Below are 27158 nucleotides of genomic sequence, written 5' to 3'. Positions count from 1 at the left end.
GATAATCAGTTTAACAACAACAACAACAAGAAGAAATATGAATTTGCTTGTGTTTAATAGGTCTACAGTTAGGACAGACTAAGTAGACATGTTAATCCAAATAATGCTCAGAGTGTAGAATCATAGAATCATAGAAGAGTTAGGGTTGGAAAGGATCTTAAGATCATCAAGTTCCAACACCCCTGCCATCAGCAGGGACACCTCACACTAAATCATGTCACCCAAGGCCTCATCCAACCTGGCCTTAAACACCGCCAGGGATGGAGCATTCACAGCTTCCTTGGGCAACCCATTTCAGTGCCTCACCAGCCTTAAAGTAAAGAACTTCCCCCATATATCCAATCTAAGCTTCCTCTGTTTAAGTCTGAACCTGTTACCCCTTGTCCTGTCACTACAGTCCCTGATGAATCGTCCATCCCCAGCATCCTTGTAGGCTCCCTTCAGATACTGGAAGGCTGCTATGAGGTCTCCACGCAGCCTTCTCTTCTCCAGGCTGAACAGCCCCAGCTTTCTCAACCTATCTTCATATGGCAGGTGCTCCAGTCCACTGATCATTCTCGTGGCCCTCCTCTGGACTTGTTCCAACAGTTCCATGCCCTTTTTTATGTTGAGGACACCAGAACTGTACACAATGCTCCAAGTGAGGTCTCAGTGTGCCCCATCTGAAAGCAAAAGAGGTTATTTTACCCAGCCTCAGATTCAAAATGATCCCAAATTTCAGTCTCTTTCTATAGGTAACCTTTAAAGGTTATAAAGGTTATAAGGTTATAAGCTTTAAGGTATAGTCAGCACTGAATCGACATTAGTGTAAGCACAAGCTACATCAGTAAACCCGATAAAACTGCACCTTCATAAGGAGATCGTTTTTGTCCAGTTTCCCACAGCAACATCTGAAGCACTGTCTCTAGGATAGTTGACTGATGGCAGAAGAAACTAGTTGCTTGTTACCACTTTGAGTCAGACATTTATAGCTTTCTTGAGATACTGCCCAGCAGGAACATCTCTCAGACCATTCCTATCATGCATTAGACTGGGAATTTCTCACTTCATTGTGCAGAAATTGTGGGGTTCGCATAGCAACTGGAAACTTGTGGCAATAATGGTACTAAGATCCAAGGTAAATGCAACTCCCCTCTTCAGGGACATACAGTGTCTACAGCCTGTAAACTCTCCAGAATGAGTCAGAGGAAGAAAACAGAATTAACTTTCTCTAACTGCAGAAGATGACGTTAATACCATCTCCCCATACAAGCTCTGTCGGATAAAATACTGGAACTGTATCCCAGGTTTGGAACTGAAAGACTCAACAACTGACTTCAGCCATCAGTTTTCAGGAGGTGTGCTTATGGAAGCAATGCAAATGATGATTGTTAAATGGGTTAAGGACTCAACTCAAGATTAGCCAGCACCTTTGGTCTATTTGGCTTCTTCATAGGCATTAAGGGAAAAAAAAAGGAGAAAAAAAAAAAAAAAAAGGAGGGCTGGAAGGATACAGAATTACTCTGTCACTCTTACTCTAAAAGTATTTATGTGTTCATTAACTTGCATGTTTTTAAGTAGCAGGTAAAATCATTTGGCGTTCCTCTGAGAAGCATAGAGTAACAGTATTTCATTTCACTAGCACCCTGCCCATTCTGCTTGGGCTGAATTACCTCAGTTTGGATAAATGTTTACAGTTGTCTTTCAGCAAGAAAAAGACACTTGAATTATCTAGCATGACCTGTTCTTTTGTTATAGTGACACACTTAATGTACACTGCTAATATTTATTCTGTTCCTGTGGGTCTTTACTTGTGGCAACTGGCAAACAGGATAGATGAGGAAATCAGATTTTGGTCTGACCCTGTGACCAGTGTTGGAGTTCTTAGGAACCACCTTTATGCTGTGAGAATAGTAATACCATCAAACACTGAATAAAAAAAAGGAATTGGATTCAAGGAGTCCAGGTACGAGCCTGGTTTCATGGTACTATCAAAGCTGAGAATCTACAGGTCATTCTATTTCATAACTTGATCCCAGAGGCCATATTCTTGGTTGTAACATGAGACTTCTTTATGTAGAATAAAAATATATATATTTCAAGACTATTTCAATAGACTATTCAAATATTTCATGGAATTGTAGAATATCTTGAGTTGGAAAGGACTCATAAGGATTATCTAGTCCAACTCTTTATTATTATAGTATTCCTAGCTCCGTTATTATTATAACAATCCTTTACACCCATATCTTGGCATTTTTGTCCCACCTATTTGAGGAAGAAATTACCTGATTTTAACTTTTCCTACAGTCTTTTTCTCTTCTTTCCTTTTCCACAAGTTTGAAAGAACAGCTGCTGCTTGATATAATTATTTTAATTGTTTGCATGCTATAAAACTGTTAAAAGCAATTTTAATTTTAACAATAAATAGGTTTTATTGCCAAGTTATACTTGCTTATAGCAATAGATGGCAACGGGTGGTTAAAAATATATTTGATTCTGAACTATTATTTCTCCTGCATCCACTGTATAATCAATGAAGTGATACTATTTTGCCCTCAGGAAAAAAAATAGAAATGTTAATGGAAGCAATTAAAAGATATGAATAATACTGACACCTCTTTATTATCTTTCAGGTACATTCGGAGTTACCCAACACATTAAGTGGTAATGATGCAGTTACAGTTATTTTCCAGTTGACATGATTAGTTCTGTGGCCCAGCCACATTTACCTTGTGCTTTGAAGCCCTTCACACTAAGTTATTTGATTTAGGAAATAAAGTAAATAGGTATATAAAATGACCTTATTCCTAATTTTGAAAGACATGGGTAAGAATGGCATTTCCATGGCTTACAGCACTAGTCTTAAGTTATATGAGTGCTGTGTTCCTTAGACTGGAGAGTTTCAGACTGGAATGGTGTAAAGAACAGACATTTAGGACTACCAAACTGGAAGTGTTACACCACAGCAAGACATCTGACCCTTGCATTAGATACTTACATCCATGTTTACACCCTCAAAATGTCCCATGCTTCCTACTCTGATCAAGGTACCTTGAAAGAAGCCTGAGTCTTGTGACGCTGACATCTTCATCTGAGTTTGTTTTTTCAGCTTCTGGGGTATTTCTGTTGTCTGAAGAGAGGCCACATAGTAAGCCCTTTCTAGAAATGTAAATCCTGTCAGGAATCTATTCATATGTTGTAAGCACCTCTGAAAAAGCAAATACATATCTGGTGTGCAAGAAAAAGTTCCAAACTGCTTCAGCATGCTTTTGAGACCAACAGTCAATGAAACATAGAGGAGTTATGAAGTGTTGCAAGCCACAATATTAATAATAACAAACTGGTATTCTGTACAGGATTTAACAATATGCCTGAAACAGCAGAGTAGACTTAACTAAAGAGGACTTGACATTTATGGCTTCCTGATAATTCTTAAATAATAAGTCTGGAAAGCTTCTGTGTAAAGCCTAGGCTATTTATTTACTAGAACTGGGAGCTTTGACATGGACCAAAATGCAACCATTATTTCAAGCATCCAGGATAAAAGTGTTTGTGCAGCCAAATTAAGATACAAAATTTCAAATATGGCTTTAAATTATATATCTAAAGTTATGTCGTTGTCTGTAATAGTAGTGAAATGACAGACTCTGCTTGAAGAACACCAAAGGACTGCCTATTAAGAAAAAAATGCTAGCATTATTACTTAAGAAAACAAATTGCTAGCATAAAAATTCTTTCTATGATGATGTATACTGTCTGCATGATTTTCCATGCACAGTAAGTACTTGTTTTAGTGAGAAACAATGCCTCCTCTCAAAAAGGTGACTAGAGTCCGTTAATATATACCATGATTCTATATGCTGGAAGTTATTAAAGGCTCCCACCTTTTAAAAGCAGAAACTGGGTAATAACACTGCTTCATCTAGTTTAAGTGTTGTGCTGCATATTGTATTGTTATTCCTTGTGAATTTGACATTTTTTATACACTAGATAGCTACGTGTATTTTTAAGCATTCAACACCTATCATCATGTAATTTATTTTATTCACTTCTGTATTGTTATTTGTTTCACCTGCATAAAATGTGCTTTTATTTTGCTCAAATATTTACCTTGCTAGCCTGATTGGCCTATATGACCAATTGTTTATTCTTTGATCATGCTGAAACACTGAGCCTTCTGCACTGTGTTCCATGTTATTGATCAGTCAATCAATAAGGAGGTATAGGGTTTTTCTTACATGTTTAATGCTTGAATATTACATTGCATGGCAACTATTGCCCAGCAGTTTGCATTGGACAAAGGAATAATACATTTCTTATTAAAAAGAAGTGCAAAACAAAGCTCCCCCCAAATGTTATCATCAAGATGCTTGATCTAATAAAAGGCTAATAATGTTGGTTTAATAAGTGACATGGAGGAACTGGCTTACACAGTCCATAAAATGGAAATTTCTTCATCAGGATGGCCAGTTAAACCTGCACGGATGAATAATTCAAAATTTGTCAGACAGCTGATCAGATAAATCCAAATATCAGCAGTTTGGAAAACAGGATATTCACCATCAATGTAGGAGACTTGAATAATAAATAGGTAGTATCGAAGAACAGAAGACATCAACAGATTAAACTGATGTCATTGTTAAATCAAGAGGGATGAGAATCATAGACAAATGGGAAGCTTAAAGTTAAAAACTACTTCCTGGTTGCCTCTTCAATGGAGTATCCAGAGCTATAACTTCACAAGGTGTTTGGGAACTTCCCAAGCTTCACCTTCAACCAAAATATGTATTCCTTTAAAATATTTTCCTCAGAAAAAAACCTTTTTTAGAAGACAAATAGGGTACAGTATCATCCATACTGGTTACTGGAAACATAGCTTGTCTCATTCTAGTCTCTCAACTATGTTTGGGATTGTCCAGCAAAGTGCTAACTGGAACAGGCCAGAATTGAGCTTGGCAAAGTGCTAATTGTTAACTGATATGCATGGCTGAGGCTAAGGCTTAAGCCATGACTTCGCCTCTTCTACCTTCTTCTCTGACATAGTCAAGAGCTCTGAATACTCTCTGGGACAAACATTAAAAAAAGACTTAACAAAAACCTGTCGTGCTTCAAGTTCTGAGGTTGTAGATGAATAGGAGTTCAAAGATCACAATTATGAATTCCTATGGATGCTCTTATTGGTACAGAAAACACTTGAAACGAGATGTAACTGATCTACAATTAGATAACTTAGATAACTTTATAACTTAGAAATTTGAAGAAGACCAAAGGAAAACTGCAGCTACAAGTCACCTCTAATCTGAGGTATGTAAGTCAGGCAGATTTATTTTTTATTCCTTTTCTTACCTTAGTAGTTTCTAAATAAGAAATGTGAGGATCAGATATGAAGACATCTGACCACTCAGGCCCCTTCAAGCTGTATTGAGGCTCCTACAACTTATCTGAATATCTTGTTCCATCTTTCAGCAACATGAACCTTCTCAACTGTCAGTGAAGCCGTTCAGTCAAACAGCTCAGGCAAGATTTATGAAGTATGTCTTTGTTAGAGATGGCAAATAAAAAAAGATTCCTCATAATTGAAAAAGATGGCTGGGATTTTTAAAAAGCAAGACAGTAATTGTCATTTCTTCATTTTTACATACTGCATTTTTCTGACATTTAAGCACTATGGTTTATCATGAGAGAATTTTGACTAAATATAGATGTGAGTATTGCATAAGTCTCTGTTTGAGCTAGCTGCCTTCATTAATTACAGATAAGGGTGAGAAATAAGGAGCTCTAGAAGTCAGTCAGTACTTCACCCCAAATCTCAGCCCCTGTTTCCTTCACCTCTTTCCATTTTTCTGTTTCTCTGTTCCTCTTAGCTCAAAGTCAGTGTTACATTTCACATGGCTGACTAAAAAGAGAGCACATTTCCCAGTGGAAAAGGAGGGGAAGGGATAGACAAGTTTCCCATACATGGGCCAAATCTTTCAGTTTCTCAAGTTTACACCATTTGTGTCAAGCAAAGGGACAAATCTGAAATTAAAATAAGTCAAAACTAGTTTATCTTTGTATTCCACTCCCTTCCAGCTTTTCACTGTTTTGTTTTCTATTTAATTCCCTGAGTTTTCTCTTCCTACTATAATATAATATATTGCCTATTGGCTTTACATAGTGTTATAATCTAAAATGAAATTCCAAGATATCTGTTGGTACAAAAAAAAAAAAAAAAAAGCTCAAATAAATTGTGACAATAGATAGAAAAAGTAAATAAATATTCATGAGCTCTTTAAAATTTGAATTTACAAGAAATAAATATAGCACACTGCTTTGGGGAAAATATGCAAATACTAATGAAACAATTATTAATGCTCTGGTTTTATATTCAGATTTTTGTGATTCTTTGTTTAAGAAGTTGCACTGACTTTGTGTTGCTCATGCATAATAAAATCCACATTTAGAGCAGTTGTGGTTTAGTTTTTGAGAGAAGAAAACTACCTCATGTTAGCAATGATGAAGAAAGTTGGATGCAGCCCGCACATATCTGCTTAAAATCAAGAAAAGTCGTGCTGAGAAATAACCTTGATGGTTATTTCTGACCCATCTGTTTCCCATAATATATGCATTTTACATCTGAAAAAATCCCCCTGGCAGTACTTCATCTGCCTCAAATGACTGGTCACATGCCATAAACACCCTGCAGCACAGTTTGATAGGGAACACATACAGTCCTTCTATTAGAGGGAAAATGAGGCTGTCCATGTCATCAAGTTGAAGGAAAAAAAGCTCTCAGTGTTGCAGGTTTAACAGGAGAGAAGAAAATGCTGATAGCGTCACCAGCGCATGGTGGCAGGAGTCAGGGCAAAACACTAGTATGTAAAGTCATGATGCTATGTAGCTATGGAGCAGCCATGGAGCTCTGTGCCATGCACAGAGGCAGGGTGAAGTCTAGATTTTGAGTTAAGTGATGTTTTGTTCCTGTTGTCTAGACAGGCAGTTTCATTTATAAAGTACAGGCAGATGCACAGAGGATTTCTTTATTTTGTTCTATAGATCTGTTTGTATGTTTCTTAGTGATGTACTGCTGAATTTGTACAAACCAGAGCAGTAGGTTATATGCAATCTAGAGATGTTACCTATAATTGTTTGTGTCTGCCTCAGAAAAGGAGAGGTAGAAGTCCCTTTCCATAAAGTTAGGTTCTTAGAGCAAGAAATGAGAGGAGAAAGAAATTATGAGGTTTCTCATAAATATGGAATTGTTATAATTGAATAATTATCTTCAGCACAGAGGATTGCAAGAGACGTTTTTATGGCACTGCTCCATGCCTATACACATACATGCCCTTTTAAGGAAATATTGCAAGTCTATTTATTCTCTATTTGTCTGTAACACCTGATAAACACACTCAAATATGTCAAGGAATATGTACAATCAAAGGCAAAGTTGTCAGAAGAGCATAAATTTCCAAATACTGTTCTACAACCTGCTTTCTGGTTAGCAATCAGCTCATTAGCTGTCAGCTTCATTGCCTTAGAAGCTTTTCATCTGGTCAAGGGTGGGAATCTTGGTGCTTTCCATAGACTCCTATTTCTGAAAGAAAAAAAAGATAGAACAAAAGCAGACTTGAAGACAAACATCTCTAAAGTTAATTAATACTATAAGATGTTAATAACTTTTAGAGCAATTTTTCTTTTTAAAACATGAGAGGGTTTTTTGAAGATGCTTTTCAAGGTTTTTGATAACCTGTAAAGTTTAGTGCCAAACGATGAATACAGTTTTGCTTTCAGCAAGAAATTTGGGGTTTACAGCAAAGTTAGGAGAAAAACTTGGTCAGTTTGTTTACAACTGTTAGGCAAAATACTTTGAGGAAAACATACCACATATGGTATGGCACTGACATCAAGAAGTACCTGCACACATTTGCCAATCTTTCTTTAAGATTTCAGTGCAGAATGACACCAATACAGTGTTTTTCTACAGAAGTCCTTGCAACATGATTAAGCTGAAAAATCCACACCTACAGACTACCTTCAAAAAAAACCTTACTTCATAGTCAACATGTCTTTTTATTTATTTTTATTTCCTTCACAATGTTTAGCGAATACTTCAACAATGGCATGGGATGGAAATTCATCTGCATATGGAGTTCAGAGGCACCTATCCAAAACAAGGCGTTTGATGTCAGAAGATAACGGTCATTAAACATGAAGTGAAATCCCTGTAGATGTTACACACATTTCAGAAGGCAAGGATTTGATAGAGTATACCTCTAAAGCAGTATATTTTTCATATAGTGAATTTTAATATGAGTTGTCATGTTATAGCTAGCAATCTAGGTGATTTGTGAATGCATTTTACTGTGGAAAGGCAACAGAAAAATGCTTTATTTATGTTTAAGGTGTTCAGCTTAGCTTTCCTTTGCAATGAACGAGGTCTTGGAAAACATTGCTAAGTTGACGTGATGATTGATGGCCAAGTCAGATACTACAGTCAGAATGAAACTGAAGTTTCATCATTCCTCTATCCTCATTAAAAATCACACTTAGAGAGTTCGCTGGGAAAGCTTTCATTTCACATAGTATAATATAAATATTATAATGCTGAAGTGATTTCTATTATAAATGCAGTTTTCTTTGACAAAAGATGATCAACACAACTTTTCTTGACTAGAGTCTATCAGAAAATGAGAGCATCAGGTATAAGGGGAGATGTTTCTCTAATGGTAGAATATTTCGCATGAAGCCCACAAGAATCTGTTTTCACCATGATAAATGGCTGGTCAGAGGTATTTGTGAAAATGCATGCCAAGTAATCTAGTAAGCATGCAGATGATTTTAAAATCTCACTCTGTTGTGCTGAAACCTCCCATAAAGTTCAAAGACATGTTAAAACAGGACACCTTGTGCTCACATCTTTAATCTCAAGCTGGTAGGTTTGCTGTGAAGACAGCTGGACCTCCTGTTTGTCCACCACCCAGTAGATCTGTGTAAGTGCAGTAAATACAGAGTGAAGATTCATTATAAAAGTACAGCTGTTGCACAGACATTCATGGAAAGTCTCTTAAAAAACCTCATAGATTTATTGGGATCTTGTCATACAGCAATGATGCCTTGAGGTATCCAATTTTTCCAATAGGGTGTCATCCGCTGTCCAGATAGTAACAAGTTATTTTTATTTCAAAGGAGTGTTCAAGGCCAGGTTGGACGGGGCTTGGAACAACCTGCTCTAGTGGAACATGTCCCTGCCTGTGGCAGGGGGTTGTAACTAGATGAACTTTAAGGTCCCTTCCAATTCTAACCATTCTATGATTCCTTGATCCTTACATCATCATCGTCAGCTGGATCAAACATTACACCACAGTTTTTCCAAAAATTCTCCAACATTTGTTCAACACGACAATAATGCTATGGGGGTAACCACCTATTCCATCTTCCAATTATGCTATTTACAAGCTCTTTAATTCTGGATTTTGTGGTTTGAGAAGAAGCCTTGAGGAAGGTGATACCTGCAACCTTTGAAACCTCTGAAACCTTTGACGTTAAGAACACATGAGGCAGCAGCTTCTCTTACTGATGTTCAAAGGCTGTGTGGAAGTAAGGCTGGTAAAGCAGAGCGGAAGCCAAATGGATCAGTGATGAACCTAACTCGATACAGTACAAGAGGATCTTGTCTTTTGTCTGAGCTACAAGAGGAACAGCAGTTCTTGATAGATAGAATAACATGCAGATCTTCAGGTAAACTTCAGGATCTTCAGATCAGCTCTGAATAAGACGTTCCTGTGCTAGATATCTCATTCAGGGGAAGTTTTAAGCTCTCTGACTTCTCCAGTTACCTCTCAGATGATTCAAGAGGTCAAAATCATTAGAAGAGATAAAGGCTGTCCTCTTACCATGAAGCATATACACAAGTGTATTTTTATAAACTGTTTCAAACTTTGCCAACAGGCAGTAAGGACCTACTTCAAATATTCTCACATTTAGAACTGACTTCCCATGAGCATGAGCCAAACAAAGCTGACTGTTTTCATCTGCTTAAAATGTGAACTACACAAGCACGGAAATATTCTTGGTATTTTTGTTGCTTTAGAAAAACTATATGGAAGTGAAATTGTATTTTTAAATATATTTTAAAGTTTGTATGTGTTGTTATTTATGCACTTGGATAGAGGTGGTTGTCACAAAATTATCCTGTTTTAGACTAATTCCTTTACCTTAATTAGAAGTGGTAATATCTGACATTTTGGAACATTTTCTGTTGCTGGAGTGCCCCTTGCTTTTGCTTGGTTTGAACTTGTTTTGTTATTTAACAAAAATAAATAACATAGATATGTCACCTGTATAACCTAAGTTTGCTTATGTATTTTTCTCTTTCATTTAAACTCCATTATTTATCTTGGCTCCCTTATTCTATTTTACACAATATAATCAGCAATATGAGCTATGCCAACTAATATGCATAAAAAATTCTATCAACTTAAGAGTGTTTAACTAAAATTCTATATAATCATCTGGGATAGATGTTGCCTTCGAGTAGGCGTAGCGACCTGGTTCAGGAACGGCACGGCGACCAACCCCAGGCCGCTCGGGCCATCAGCTCACTGACACCAATGTGGTGGATGGCAAATGGCGTTTTATTGTTTAATGGCACGGCGTTATATAGCTTTGGTTTACAACGTCACTTCCGTCTGCTTACCTCATAAACTAAGTGTTATTGGCTATTAGGAGAGGGGCCCTATCTTTCCGCACAGCGCGATATCTTCCGACCGTCAGACCCTGGCTACCCACATTTCCCCCCTCCCTATGCATAATTATATTATCTAAACAATAAGCTTAAAGAATATATATTGTATTAGAAAAGGAATCTTATTTGGACTGTACACTTTAAAATAATTCTATGCTATAAAGCACAATCCCGAGTATAAACATAAGGCACATTAGGTAGTAGGTAATGAAGAGGTATACTGGAAGAACGAGGTAGGATTAGGGGTAGCTAAAAAAGGGGGGGTTTGAGAACAAGTATAACTGAAATTAAGATCTCTGTGAGGTGGTATACTCCAGCTTGAACTTGTGTGCTCTGGGAAGACCGTCGATAAACTATCTCCGAGAGGCATCACTGCTGTGTGAGGTGACAGACTCAACCCTAGCGGGCGTCCCCGCTCAGGCAACATTGACCTGACTGTGATGAGTTTTTGTTCCCTTCACTCAGCATGAGGTTCGGGCGTTCCGACCTTTAAAAGTGCACGCCTGTTACCACGTAGGGGGCCAGTCTACGTGGTAAGAGGGGGTGACAATGTCCAAAAAGGTCTTCCAGGGGTTTGGATTTGTCCAGATAGTTAAATTTAAGTAAAATAACTTGAGGTAACATTAACCAAACACGATATCAAAGCAATTGCCGGCGTTCTACTAACATAATGTTAACCATTTCTAGCCGGCTCTTAATAAATGACACAAGCTTATTTAATATACAGGGTCCAAAGACCAATGCCAGTACAATCATTACAATTGGTCCCATCAAGATAGATACCAAGGAAGTCAGCCATGGTGATTCGGTAAACCAGGATGTAAACCAGTAAACCTAAAAGCATGATCGCACAAAAGTACCGTGGCCCCCCCTGCAAGGGGCATTTTGACGTTGCTGGTGTTCTATCGATGCGGGGTATTCAGTTGCTGTAGGGCTCTTAGGTGTGGATAGGGAGTTTGTTGGCTCATCATCCCCTTCTGGCAGTAGGAAGTACCGGTCACGAGGGTGTCCAATGAATCGGTCCTGTAAACAAAAACTCACAATTTTCATCAGTTTTGTCCTTCAGGTCTGGTTTGATTGATTTAATCGGGCACCATTTAATTCAGTCATCTTTTTTGACTGCAGCATACCCCCGTCCTGTTAGGACTAATCTCCACCCGTGTTCCCATTCTCCCAATTCATTTCTGACTATGACCAATGGGCCATCATCCAATACTCGAGTGGACCAATGTTTTTGGGCAGGGCTATTTGCTTCCTCTCCCCTGGGGAACTGATTCAATGTTAAGAGAGCGGTTGCTAGTAGGCGGGCTTGGTCTCCTGTGGGGATGGTGTTGGTAAACCCTTCTGTCTTTGCTAATACCTCTAATTTGTATTTCAAGGTTTGGTTTGCTCGCTCGACTATGGCCTGTCCTGTGCTGTTATATGGAATGCCATGTGTTAGAGCGATGCCCCATTTTAAAGCAAATGCCTGAACTGGTTTAGAGATAAAATTCGGGCCATTGTCTGTTTTGATTTGTTTTGGAATGCCAAGCCATGCCATGGCTGTCAACCAGTGTTGAATAGTTGCTTTAGAGCTGGTTTTAAGATGTTGGGTGGCGGCAATTACTCCGCTGTATGTGTCCACGGTCACTGCTAGCCATGCTCGAGGTTTCAGTAATTGGCAAAGTGTAAAATCTGTCTGCCATATTTCGGAGGCCTTAAGGCCTCTGGGGTTGACTTCGCAGGGCCACAGTGGTGCTTTTTGAGGCACGTCGCCACTATGTGTTTTGCGTCTGTGACTGAAAGTCCACATTTCTTTGCCAACGCTTTGGCTCCGATATGGAGGGATTCATGTAACTGACGGGCTTCTCTTAGTGTCCACAGGCCTTTCGCGGCAGCATCTGCTTTGTCATTGCCGATTTGGAAAAATCCCTTAACTGGGTCATGATTATTGACGTGAACAACCGATATGGTGCCTTTTCGGGAGGAAAGCGCTTCTTCCAGCATAAGAGCTGTTGAAGATGTTGACACACCGGGCCCCGACATGGCTAGGCAGAGTTTGGCTACAAACATTGAATCAGTGACTATGTTGAGATGTTCCGTTGGGAACAGTCCACACGCCAGCACTACGGCCGCCGCTTCTAACTGTTGAACCGAAAGTGTGTGGGCGGTCATTTTTATGCAGTGCCATTCCTCCTTTGATTGCCATACCGCCGCTGCGGTTGAAGTCGCTGAGGACGCGTCTGTAAAAACCCTAGGTCCCTGTTGAGGCCGATCCAGGATTTTTTGTGGAAGGTCGATGTCGATGATCGCCAGCATTTGAGTCCAGGGGGGCTTTGCAGCATATCGGACTTCTCCGCCGAATCCGACGAGGGCTATAGCTAGATGCTCTGACATCGCCACCGATTGCGTTGGGAGCTGTTTAAGGAAGGGTAGGAATATCCTGGCAGGTTCAATGCCTAGGTGTCTTAGGGCAAGTTTTCTACCTTTCATGATAAGGTTACCAAGGCATTTGACTCCGGGGGAAAATGCACGTGACGGTTTTCCGAGGACTACCCACTGTATTGGGTGTGCTTTATCAGGGGGTCCCTGGGCCAGTGCTCCCACTCCCCCTCCCTTGGTGAAATGCACATACAGGTCAAGCGACACATCTGGGTTCCACCTGGCGAGTGTGCTTGACGACGCCTGTTTTTTGATAAAGTCAAGAGCGTCCATCGCTTCTGGTGTTAGTACCTTCTGTTCCCATGGGTGTTTTCCTTTCAGAAGGTCATACAGCGGGGCCATGATATTTGGAGGGACCAAGACAATGTTGCGGAGCCATTGTAGGGACCCCACTAACTGTTGCATATCGTGGAGTGTTTTGATGTGTCGGTGAATTTTTACTTGGGGTGGAGTTATATAGGAACTTGTGATTTCTACTCCCAAAGAGCTCACGCATGGTCCCTTTTTAATTTTCGCACTCGCGATTTCGAACCCATTTGTTTTTAAAGTTTCCGAAATTAGTGATATTAGCTGGTCCACCTGCCTTCCTGATGGCGCGGCGATTAAAATATCGTCCATATATTTAATGATGGTCGCAGTTGGGTCGCTGTGCCGGATCGGTGCCAAGGCTCGGTCCACTGTAATCTGGCAGATGGTGGGTGAATTGACCATCCCTTGAGGCAGTACTTTCCACTGGAAACGTAAATTAGGGCGTTGGCTATTTGGGAATATGACAGAAAAAGCAAACCGTTCTTTGTCCTCTTCATGTAGGGGTATTGAGAAAAAATAGTCCTTAATATCAAGATCGGCACAAAGTTGTCCTTTTGGTATCATAGAGTTCATGGGTAACAGCGTTTGAATGGGGCCCATCGGCTGGATTGTCTTATTTACCTCACGTAGGTCATGGAGGAGGCGAAATCCCTCGCCCTTTAGTTTAGGTATGACAAAAACTGGTGTGTTCCATGGGCTAGTAGAGGGCTCTATATGTCCTCGTTGTAGTTCACGGTCAAGTAATTCGAGGAGAGCATCCATTCGAGGCTTTGACAAGGGCCACTGCTCGACCCATACTGGATCAGATGACTTCCAAGTTAATTTAATTGGTGGAAGTGGGTGTATGGCAGTGGCCCTTACAGTAAATTTGTCACCCTGGCATTCAATAGGGTTAGGGCGTCTCCTCCCAGTAGGGGTGGGACTCCTGGCATAACATATGGAGAGAGGGTGATAGTTTTTTCCGGCCCTTTTTCGGTATGGAGTGTGATTGCTATTAATTGAGCGCTCCTTCGAGCTCGAGATAGTCCTCCAACTCCACTCACCATGGGGGCGTTTTCCAGTATCCAATGCGGGGGCCAGTTCGTCTCAGGAATGACTGTAACATCCGCTCCAGTATCGATCAAAAAGGGGACACTAATAGTGGTGTTGTCGTTGACATTGAGGAGGGAGCAGATCCCCCATACCACTGGTGGATTATCGCACTTTAGTGCCAGGGCCACCCTGGGGTCCCGCTCCCAGAGGGTGGTCCTTGTTGTCCCTGAAATAGGGGCGGGTTCGGCAGGGCTGTCGGTTGAATTGTAAAGTTGGTTACATCTTGAGGGGGTAACGGGTTCGGGAGTACTTTGCCCAACCTGAAGTTGGCATGATGGGGCCGCCTCACGTTCAAAGTGGGAGAGGGCTGTGTGCGGCCCGAGTGCCCCCTCCCCTTCCCGTTTCCCTGTTTGGATCTGCAGTCTTTAGCAAAATGTCCTTTCTTTCCACAGGCCCAACACGGTCCCCTGAGCCTATTCTGGCGCGGGGGGGGCAATGGGCAATTAGTTACAACGTGGCCTGTCTGGCCGCATTTAAAACATACCATCATATTGGTGACTGCGGTGAGAACAGCCGCTTGGATTGGTGTTAAATACTCTTCCTTTGCGACGTGCTTGATCATGTCTGCGATGCTCGACCCCACCGGGAGTGATCGCAGAATCTCTTTGGTTATCGAATTACACTGCTGGCGTAAACATTCTGCCACGACCGGGCCCTTCGCTTCCACAGGCAGGTTCGAAGAGTCGACCGCGACCTGGAGATGATCCACAAACTGTGTAAAGCTTTCGCTTTCATTTTGCTTTATTGTGGCCCATGGCGATGGCTTAGCAACAACTCTAGAAGCTGTGCGAACGGCTTCTCTAGCTGCGCGAGTAGTTGTCATTACCTCGTGAGCCCGCAGGCCCTGGGCCTGCGCCTGGGGGGTAATCATTGTTGGGTCTGTGCCCATCAGCCGCTGCAGACTGGAGCCGTGCAGCGGATGATCTGCCCCAACTGCTTGGGCTAACTGTCTCACACAGTTTTCCTCCCATTCCTGTTTAAAAACAATCATCCCCGCTCCATCAAAAATCAATCTACAAGTTTGTTTTATATCAAATGGGAGCATATCGTCTGCCCCAAAGATACCATCTATAAGGGTAGAGACCATGGCAGAATTAAGGCCTTTACCTGCAATTGCTTTAACAATTGTTTGTATATCCTTAGGGTTTATTGGCGAGTGGACCCTCTGTCCCCCATCCGTCACTCGGACCGGAAACGCCAATGCGGTCGATGGGGTCCAGTCGGCACACTCAATCATTATTTTCCTTCAGTCCGTGAGAGGGACCTCCTCCCCCCGTGATTCCTTTTTAATTTGGACAGGGATATTTGAGCCCTTAGTTCTGTTTCTTTCTGGTTTTGGCCACTCTAAATTTGAACCTGTCAAGAGCCGTTCCTCCCGACTATTGTCTGATCCCCAGCTAGTGTCTGATTCAGAATTGGAACTCGATTGACTGGTTGTATCTGGTGTCTGGTATCTTTTTGTCGGGCTTCGGCCACGCCCGCTTCCCTTGTGGGCGGGCTGGTCCTTCCCCTTGTGGGCGGGCTGTGCCTTCCCCTTACGGGCAGGCCGTTCCTTCCGTTGTGCCCGCCCCTCCTTCCTGGTCCGCACCTCCCTCTTAGTTCGTCCCGCCCACCAATCGGGGGGGTACCGGCCCTACCAGGGTATTTTTGCGGGCGGCCGCTCTGATTGGCTGCCTGCCCTTCGCTCACACTCCGCCCTTCGCCTTTGTGCTCGTTCGCGTTCTCCTCCCCCTCCCGTTCCTGCTTGCTTGATAAAGCTGGCTTTTCCTCCCCGTTCCCGCCAAGGGTGTCCTCGCCCCGCCCCCTGCCTTTGTGCTCGGCGCCATCTTGGGGCGCATAGGGCGGTAGCTCGACCCAGCCTTCTCTGGGCTCCGCATTCCCCGCAGCAATTCCAACCTCCCCACCCCAAACGGACTCTCGTGGTTTCCGTTTATCCGGAAACAGATCGGGGTTCAGAAGATGGGGAGGTGCGTCGCCTTCCCGAGATAGCACAGGCTCAGGAGAGCCGGGACCGTCGGGGGGGTGCAGAGTCCGCGTGGCTGCCCCGACCCCCAGTCTTGGGGTGTCTCGCAGGCAGGATTTTGCCGCCTTCCAGGTTTCCTGCTCGCGTATGGCTTTCCGCAGGGCTTGTACAACCTTCCCCAAAAGCCTCGCAACTGCGAGAGTAAAATCTTTGGGCTTACAATCAGTACCCCATTGCCTATGCATTTTGGATATGACCTTCACAACGGATTCCATCCTCCTTGTGGGTCCGGGAGCGTCCTCCCCGCTGGGCTGGTTTTGCAGCTCCGGCCACCGTTCACCCATCCAGGCGATTTCCCGGGTTTCGGCACCACTTGTTGCCTTCGAGTAGGCGTAGCGACCTGGTTCAGGAACGGCATGGCGACCAACCCCAGGCCACTCGGGCCATCAGCTCACTGACACCAATGTGGTGGATGGCAAATGGTGTTTTATTGCTTAATGGCACGGCGTTATATAGCTTTGGTTTACAACATCACTTCCGTCTGCTTACCTCATAAACTAAGTGTTATTGGCTATTAGGAGAGGGGCCGTATCTTTCTGTACAGCGCGATATCTTCCGACCGTCAGACCCTGACTACCCACAGATAGAAATAAAGGAGTCCTTTAGGCTCTATTTGAGACTTTTTTTTTGGTTTAGGCAGGATTTGAAACAGTCCACAACTTTCAGTAGCGAATTAACTAATATCACTGGCTTCCTTTGGCATCATTGTCTCTTCTGGCTGAATCATGTAAAACGCAAAAAGAGATTCAGGGAACAAACCTTTCTTCTCCTGCTATGAGAGTCTTAGCATGAAGTTATTTATCTTCTGACTCTCCAGGAGTTAATTCCTTCTGTGTGCTGGCATTTTCCAAAGTAAGGCTTATGAAAAAGAGTCTCCGTATTAAACTTTTCTCTAAGATTAGCAAATTATTCAGGAGAGAAGAGATAAGAACTTGAAACTATACCCATAACATGCATTCTGAATATTTCACATCAGTAAAAACATAGATATAGAATTACTGGGAAAACATTTGCTTTTCCTTCACCATTAAAGATCAAACCTTCTCAATTGTATAAAGCCAATAACATATCTGCCTCTTTTAACTTTGGATACGTCTTTGTTTACGAAATCGGCTGCTTTCATCTATTGTTGCATAAAAAAACCCAACCAAACAGTTCATTTGCACTTATTCTTTTTTGCTGGAGTAGCGTACTGAAGCTGTGGAGTGGGAACTGTGCCAGGGTGATACGGGTACCACTGAGATACAGACATCACACGTAATCTAGAAACCACCCAGGGACCTTTTGCAGAGGATTTCAGGTCCCCCTCTAGGAATAAAGGAGCTGTAAATGTCTGTCTTTAGACAAAGTGTCAAAAATTTACCCTATTCTATAATGTGATCTCTGGAGTTCCTAGTTATCGTATAAGAAAGTCAGTTAGAAGGTAACCTGATAAGCTATCTTGCATATCCCTTGCAATATGGATAAATGATAATAAAAGTGGATGTGTGACAACAAATTAGAGAACTCTCTCACTGAACAGTTCATCTCTTTATGTTCAATATCCCCATGCTTCACTCACGTTGTGTACCCTTTTCCTTTCCAAGATTAAACAAACAAACAAAACCACAAAACCTCCCTCACAACGTGTTACTTTGGCAGTTGTGCAGTTCGAGAAAGAACTGATTTATCACATACTGACTTATGATTTCTAAGGCTGTATGAAATCATTCACTGTATCTAAACAAACTCAGTCCTTGGTTGAACAAGGTGCTTTAGGCAGGGCTTTGGGTTCTTTGATAACAGCTGGTTTTATAAGGCTCCAGTCCGGACGATGGCACGTGGGAAAGCTTTAACTCACAGAGGCAAAAGGATGCTGGGGCATGAATTAGCAGGGCTCATTTGGAGAGCTTTAAACTAGATTCAAAGGGGGATGGGGTTGTAACTGGGCTTGCCTCAGTGGGGCAGCACTCTAGGATTGATGAAGACCGGGAGGCCTCCTATAATCCTAGGGTGAAATTGGTGAGCTCAGCTCCCTCCTTGAAATGCCTGTACACCAATGCATGCAGCATGGGAAATAAGCAGGAAGAGTTGCAGACCTGTGTTAAGTCAGGAGATTATGATCTGGTGGCAATTACAGAGACATGGTGGGACAGCTCACATGACTGGAATATAGTCATGGAGGGCTATGTCCTTTTCAGGAAAGACAGGCCAGCCAGGCGGGGTGGTGGGGTTGCTCTTTATGTGCGAGAGCAGCTGCAATGTACTGAGCTCTGTCCAGGGACAGGAGATGAGCGAGTTGAGAGTCTGTGGGTGAGAATTAAGGGGCAGGCTGGCAGGGGCGATACTGTTGTGGGTGTCTGTTACAGGCCACCAGATCAGGGTGAGGAAGTTGACGAGGCCTTCTACAAGCAGCTGAGAGCAGCCTCACAGTCACAGGCAGCTGGTCGTCGTGGGGGATTTTAATTTCCCTGATATTTGCTGGAAGGACTACTCAGCAACCCAGCCACAGTCCAGGAGGTTCCTCCAGTGTATGGATGATAACTTCCTCATCCAAATGGTGGATGAGCCAACCAGGAGAGGAGCGCTGCTGGATCTCATCCTCACTAACAAGGAGGGTCTGGTCGAAGCAGTAAGGGTTGAGGGCTGCCTTGGTTGCAGCGACCACGAGATGGTGGAATTCAGGATCTTGTGTGGTAGGACCAGTACAATAGCAAGTAGAATTGCAACCCTGGACTTTAGCAGGGCAAACTTTGGCCTTTTCAAGCAATTGCTAGGGGAAGTCCCATGGGCAAGGCTGCTTGAAGGTAAAGGGGCCCAAGATAGTTGGTTGACATTCAAGAATTGCTTATTCCAAGCTCAAGAGCAGAGCATCCCGACACGTAGGAAGTCAAGGAAGAGGGCCAGGAGACCTGCGTGGCTAAATAAGGAACTGCTGGGTATGCTCAAGTGGAAGAGGAGAGTTTATAGGTCATGGAAGGAGGGGCTGGCCACTCGGGAGGAATATAAGGCTGCTGCTAGAGGATGTAGGAAGGCAGCTAGGATGGCTAGGGCCTCCTTAGTATTAAATCTGGCCAGAGGGGTCAAGGACAACAGAAAGAGCTTTTTCAAATACATAGCTGATAAAACTAACACCAGAGGCAAGGTAGGCCCACTGGTGAATGGGATGGGTGCCCTGGTGACAGAAGATACAGAGATGGCAGAGTTATTGAATGCCTTCTTTGTCTCTGTCTACTCTGTCGGAGGCAGTCCTGAAGAGCCCTGTACTCCTGAGACCTCAGATGAAGTCAGGTCACTGGAGCAGTTTGCCTTAGTTGATGAGGAATGGGTTAGGGACCAGTTGAGCAATCTGGACATCCATAAATCCATGTGTCCAGATGGGATGCACCCGCGGGTGCTGAGGGAACTGGCGGAAGTCATTGCTAGACCACTCTCCATCATCTTTACCAAGTCTTGGGAAACGGGAGAGGTGCCTGAGGACTGGAGGAAAGCAAATGTCACTCCAGTCTTCAAAAAGGGCAAGAAGGAGGACCCGGGTAACTATAGACTGGTCAGCCTCACCTCCATCCCTGGGAAAGTGATGGAACACCTTATCCTTGGTGCCATCTTAAGGTATGTCAAGGATGAGAGGGTTATGAGGGGCAGTCAACATGGCTTTACCAAGGGGAAGTCATGCTTGACCAACCTCCTAGCCTTTTATGAGGAAATAACATTGTGGATGGATGATGGCAGAGCGGTGGATGTGGTCTACCTTGACTTCAGCAAAGCATTTGACACAGTCTCCCACAGCATCCTCATAGCTAAACTGAGGAAGTGTGGCCTGGATGATCAGGTAGTGAGATGGACTGCGAACTGGCTGAAGGACAGAAGCCAGAGAGTTGTAGTCTATGGGGCGGAGTCCAGTTGGAGGCCTGTATCTAGTGGCGTGCCTCAAGGGTCAGTATTGGGACCAGTATTATTTAATATATTCATCAATGATTTAGATGAGGGAATTGAGTGTACTGTCAGCAAGTTTGCTGATGACACTAAGCTGGGAGGAGTGGCTGACACGCCAGAAGGCTGTGCTGCCATCCAGCGAGACCTGGACAGGCTGGAGAGTTGGGCAGGGAGAAACTTGATGAAATATAACAAGGGAAAGTGTAGAGTCCTGCATCTGGGCAGGAACAACCCCAGGTTCCAGTATAGGTTGGGGAACGACCTGTTAGAGAGTGGTGTAGGGGAGAGGGACCTGGGGGTCCTAGTGGATGGCAGGATGACCATGAGCCAACACTGTGCCCTTGTGGCCAAGAAGGCCAATGGCATCCTGGGGTGTATTAGAAGGGGGGTGGTCAGTAGGTCGAGAGAGGTCCTCCTTCCCCTCTACTCTGCCCTGGTGAGACCGCATCTGGAATATTGTGTCCAGTTCTGGGCCCCTCAGTTCAAGAAGGACAGGGACCTGCTGGAAAGAGTCCAGCGCAGGGTAACTAAGATGATGAAGGGAGTGGAGCATCTCCCTTATGAGGAAAGGCTGAGGGAGCTGGGTCTCTATAGTTTGGAGAAGAGGAGACTGCGGGGGGACCTTATTAGTGTATATAAATATATAAAGGGGGAGTGTCACGAGGATGGAGCCAGGCTCTTCTCAGTGGCAAACAATGATAGGACAAGGGGTAATGGGTATAAACTGAAACACAAGAGGTTCCACTTAAACTTGAGAAGAAACTTCTTCTCAGTGAGGGTGACAGAACACTGGAACAGGCTGCCCAGGGGAGTTGTGGAGTCTCCTTCTCTGGAAACATTCAAAACCCGCCTGGACACATTCCTGTGTGACCTTATCTAGGTGTTCCTGCTCTGGCATGGGGATTGGACTAGATGATCTTTTGAGGTCCCTTCCAATCTCTAACATACTGTGATACTGTGATACATGTGACATGCATGACTGCAGCTCAGCATGAAGATTTGGTATGTGCTGTGAAGTGCACCATTATCCAAAATAAACAGCTGGTTCCATTATGAGTTAGGAAAGTGGACAGATAACAAGCCTGCTAGGATAATAAACACCTATTGACTTTGCAGGTAATAATTCAGAGAAGCTAAATGGATTCTTGCTATTCAGTCAAGACTTGTTTAGTGGCAACAGCTGAAGATTAGTTTCTACTACAAATTACTGTTAATTGAATCTTGTTCTCTGTGTTTGTTTCTAGCTTTATCTGACTTTTCAGGCTTATCTGCAACTCTGTAAATATTTTGTGTTCATTCCAGCACAGCCTCAAGAACATTCATAGTTTCCCAAATCCTTTTCCCTTACCTATATGCACTACATCTCTTATTCACTGATAATTTAAAGAAATTGGGCTCAAGGTGGAAGTATCAGCGTTTCTGATACACAGACTTGAGGGAGATAGAGTGGCTTTAATTTGAAGTCAAATGCCTGGTGCAAAGACATGCAATTCCTGCAGCTGCTCCTGATGCAAATGCAGACTAAAATCTATTCTTTCTGTTCTCAGACATGCAGAACAAGCGCAAAACCTGCAGTCTCCCGTCTCAAATAATGGGCAAAGGAACTGTACTGCTCCACTAATCTCAAATGACATGGGAGACAGAAACCAGCAGCTCTTGCTAAAAAGGGGAGTAAAAAAGCACTTTTGGTCTTATTAGTAATCTATACCTGCTGTAAACCAGCATAGAATTAAAAGGCAGTTTAAGACAATTAATGTCTTACGTGACTTCTGTGATGTCCCTAACCAGGAAAATCACATAAACAAAAAGTGATGATACTCTCTTCTCATACTTAAAAAGTAGCATTTCAAACCTTCCAAATCACACTTTATGTTTTTGACCAGAGAACTTACCCACATACTGTTTTCAACTTCACATTTTGGTTGTTTTGCAGGCTGCTGTGTTGCATCAGTAATTGCTGGGATAGAACATGATGGAGTAATATTCTCCCTTTTAATGGAAACTTGTCGAGTCTTACTAGAAAAAAATAGAGAGATATGATGTAATTCAGTGCCCTGGAATTCACGTCATACTCACTGCAAGTTTTTAGCTTTGTAGATGTGCAGGCTTTCATTATAGATTTAAGTCATGTTACTCATGCCTTCTGCTCATCTCTTCAGCTCATCTTTCTGCAGAATACGCTTCAGTGCGTTACAGTATTTCTCTGTCTAGAATTTTATTTCAGTGATGTAGGCATCTGCTTCTTGGCCTGAAGTTGCATCATTCCATGATAATGATGGAGAGAAAATGACATATTAAACTAATTAAAATAACAAATGTTAACCCATTCCTTGAATCTAGATTTTTTTGCTCATCTTACTATTTTCTGGTGTCTGTTCCACTTGGAATACCAGTTTATTTGTGAGCCATGGCGATAATGGGAGAGAAGTAAAGGTTCAAAAAACAGTCTAGTATTTTAGGTAACTGATGATTCAACTTGACCATTCTCCTGACCCCGAAGTGCCACAATATGAACTGCCTTCTTGTCTCCCATCCAAATAAAGCAACTAAGCAAACAGGGAAAGATTATAGTTTGTTCATAGTTGCCAACCAATGCACAGATTTCACTGGTAATGGGGCAAAGGAACACTTTACTTGCACCAAGTCTTTCAGACAGTTGATTTTAATGAGGTAATCTGGCATTTCCTAACTTCATCTGATTTTCTTGCTTCTATGAATGGTTAGTTGAATTGCATGGGGAAACACATTTATGCAGGATGGAAGAACATTCCATGCTTAATGTAAATATCATAATAGGGATAGCACGTTAGATTAATAAAAACCACATATTGTCAAGGGCTTGGTAACTTGATCATTTCAGATGGTTTAAAGTGACCATGTGATGAACTGGACAGAGCAAAACCCATAATCTTATCAGCTTTTAATTGGAAGCCTGCCATTGGTTTTTAGTTTCCAGCAGTAAGTACTGCTTTAATTCAGGTGCAAAAGCAAAGTATCTTAGTAAAATAGCAGGATTGCTTTTACTATATAAAACACTGATCCTACAAATATAAGACACTGCACTTTTTCTCTGCCACTTGCTTTGTCTAGGAAGACTAAATTCAATTATACAGCTCTTCAAGGGAAAAATCTGGAGGGGGAAGAAAGCAAAACCCTGTGATATGACATTCTAAGAGCTGAAGAGATTACTTCTAACTTCTATCAGAAAATCCCCATGGATGATTTAACATCTGGCTCAGTTCATGCAGCTAGAGCCATCTAAATTAGGTGGTCTTCCTAGACTGCTTATTCAGGCTCTCACTGTTAAGAGACAAGAAAGAGGTAAGATAAATCATTTACTAAAGTCTCTTGCTTTTCTCTACTTACTGGAGTAGAAGCCAGAATGATGCCTTTAAAATAAATGGTTGTGTTTTCAAACACTAAAAGAGAAATAATTTTCACTAATGCAAATACCTTTATGTGAGGATAATTTGAGCTTTGCTGTTCTAGGGTGGCATTTCCTTAGGACAGAAAATGAATGTAGACATGTTGAGTTTATCTCAGCTATGACAGCAAGAGTTGTCACTGTTACCAAATTCTGTAGCAGTGGATAGACATTGGAACACTTTCTTAAGTAGGAAGTTATTGAAATATTGTATTCTTATTAAAAGTTCAAGGAATTCTAAGTTGCATTTTGCTATACTGGAAAAAAAATATAAGGCAGGACTTCAGGATTTGTTCCATCAGGTTTTGTGACCTACTTCTATGTTGACAGAACTGCCAGTTTAAACTGTGTTTCTGAAAATATCCTAACCAATTCCACTAGAAGGAAAAAGCAGAATAATTTCATGTTAAGATTAAAGCATAAAATTTAACCAACAGATTAGCTATTTAAACAAAGTGCAAAGGCAGAGTGATTGCTTATCTTCACATAAAGTGTTTCCCAACCAAAAACCAGTTACTGATTTCTATGCTTAGGTCCAGACTGAAATTCTGTGGCCCGTGGTGTATCAAAAGTCATACTGTACTTCATTTTAGAAGTTAAATATATGTGTTTGTACAAAATTCAGACTAATTTATTAAACTTTCAGACATTCTTGTTTTGGTTTTTAGCTTCTTTGAAAAGTATTTGTCACCATTAAAAGATTATATATGTAAAACTTTCTTTTTAGATATGTAAAGATTTCTGTACTGCAAAAATCTTTATACAACATGGTTGAAAAAACAGTTTTAGTGCTGTTATAAAGGGCAAATAGGAAGAAATCAATGTAATCATGTTAGAGTGTTTTTAGGCCAGCCTAGTGACTACCATTAAAATTTAATCTTTAGTATAATTTTCTTTCTCAGAGTGTGGAAGAAACAATTTCTTAACAAAAATAGGATACAACAAACCTCAAGGAGAGATTTTTGTTTAGTTTTAATTTAAGTTACACATTAAGACTCATGTCTCATTTTCATTTGTTTCTTTTAGTGATCTGATTTTACACATTTCTGGCAAACTGTTGCTGACTGCATCTGCTCCATCGGATCCTCTCCCTTGCTCCATTGTGTCTATTCACCGAAGCTAGAATTCAGAGAAAAGAAAATGTGTACCAATACTGGGTGCAAGAATATGTTCTACTGACTCACGTGAAGCACTGAAGTAAGGATAACGTGATTTTTCTAGTTCTGCCACTAATTCAGCCTTCAGCAAGTTTCAGTCCTATGAATTTTAAACAAAAGAAAATTATAAGAGCTTCTGTGAAGTCTAAGTGATTAATGACCTTCATCTCTTTGAGATTCTCAGATAAACTGTGCTAAGAAGGCTAAACAAACCAAAAGGAGTAGCAACACCGACAGTACATCTCATTAATGCCACATTGCCATTAATTTAAAAGGTATTTATAATAATTGTCTTTGCCTGGAATACTGTTTCATTTTCACAAACCACAGCCTTTGTTATGGACAAGTGATTTTGAATGGCTACTGTGCAACCTCAGATAAGTAATTAATATAAGCTGTGATTAATATAAGTTGCCTTGACCTTTTTCTTTATGCAAACTGTGTATTAACAGGTAAAGCGAGCTGGTTTCAGCACGTAAGTCTACAGCTGTCACATAGATGTTGTCCAAGGACATATGTAAATCCATCAATGCAAGAAAATCTCTTTTTCTTTTTACTTTCCACTGCCTTGATTCAGAGATGAATACATTGACCTTTTTCTCTTGCATAAACTTTAGTAGCAAGACACTGAGACAAGCCAGACACCCATTCACTCATCCTGTAAATGTTACTAAGAAAACAACAGTGCAGCTTACTTAAAAACAAAGTGGCTGGAAAGTTCAAACAAGATGTTTGTGGGGTGTCTGCCTCATTTGTTTTAGGCGTGCATGTATTCAAATTTTAGAACCTGCTGAGCACTTATGTCCTGTCTTGTAAGTATTCAGCACCTTAAAACTTCTGTTACTGGAAGTTACAGTTGGTAACCAAGACTTTACTTTACTGAAAGATCTGTGGATCTCTCAACCTCTTAAACTCCAATGGATTGTCCCCAGCAAAGGGAACTGATGTACCAACCATCTTTTCAGGTATTAGCGAACACAGTGGGTGACATCACAAAAAACAATATCTCTTATTTTATCACCACTGAACAATGTGTTTCATGCTGTAACATTACATATTAACTTCAGTCATGTTAGAAATCCAGACAAGATTCACCATTAGAATTATTATGGCTAGGATCTCATAGCTGTAGACTATAAGGTAAAAGGTAATGGACAGAAGTTGCAGCAAAAGGAAATTCTGGTTAAGTATTAAGGAAAAAAAAATTTCACAATGAAGGTGGTCAAGAACTGGAACAGACTTCCTACAGACTACATAGGTATTCAAACACTGAGTAGCTATGATCCTGAGAAGACTTCCAATGAGATATTCTTACATAAATATTACAGCAACTACTACAGACAAGATACAGCATGCTTTATTTGTGTCTTGTTATAATATGGAAGTTAGACCTAGTGAGATTAAAAAAAATAGGGATCAAAACTAGTGATATGATTTGGTATTGCTTATACATGCAAAAAGTTATTAATGTAAGTATAGCACCTTGAGGAAAGTTATCAGATAATTCATACCTTGTCATAAGTCCACGTAAAATCAGAGGCAGAAAGACAGACACAGAAGATGTAGAAAAAGAAAGTATGTATGATATTAAATAACAGGATCTTACTCTAAATCAAGTGTTACTGTGGCAGACCCAGGGACTTCATACCTTAGAACATAAACAAATTTTCCCCAATAATGTGATTCAGCAAAATAAAGGCTCAGTTACAAAGCAAAGGAACAAACAAATGAACAAACAAACAAACAATCTTGTGGTCAGGTTTCATTATCTTTCTCTGAAGTTAAACTCATGAGATATATTAAATACCACTTTTTTCTTGTTAGTGCACTAATAGAGTTGCAATCTGTGGTCAGGACCTTATTTGGAAGACTACCGAAACATGGATGAATTTTTCTTGGACAGTTATATAAATTGGTGATAGCAGAGTGACGGGCAATAACTGTGATTAAACAATAATATTACAATTCTTGGTATATGTGAGCTAAGTATCCAAATTATTAGGCTTAATGCCATCACTGGATTCAGACCAATACTAGATTTCTTCTCAAAAATGCCTAATGCTTTACCATGTATCAGTCTCTTCTATTAATGAACCCACATACAGTGAACCC

Source organism: Psittacula echo (genome assembly GCF_963264785.1).
Source record: "Psittacula echo genome assembly, chromosome: Z".
Classification (NCBI taxonomy): Eukaryota; Metazoa; Chordata; class Aves; order Psittaciformes; family Psittacidae; genus Psittacula; species Psittacula echo.
This window is presented reverse-complemented; position numbering follows the sequence as displayed.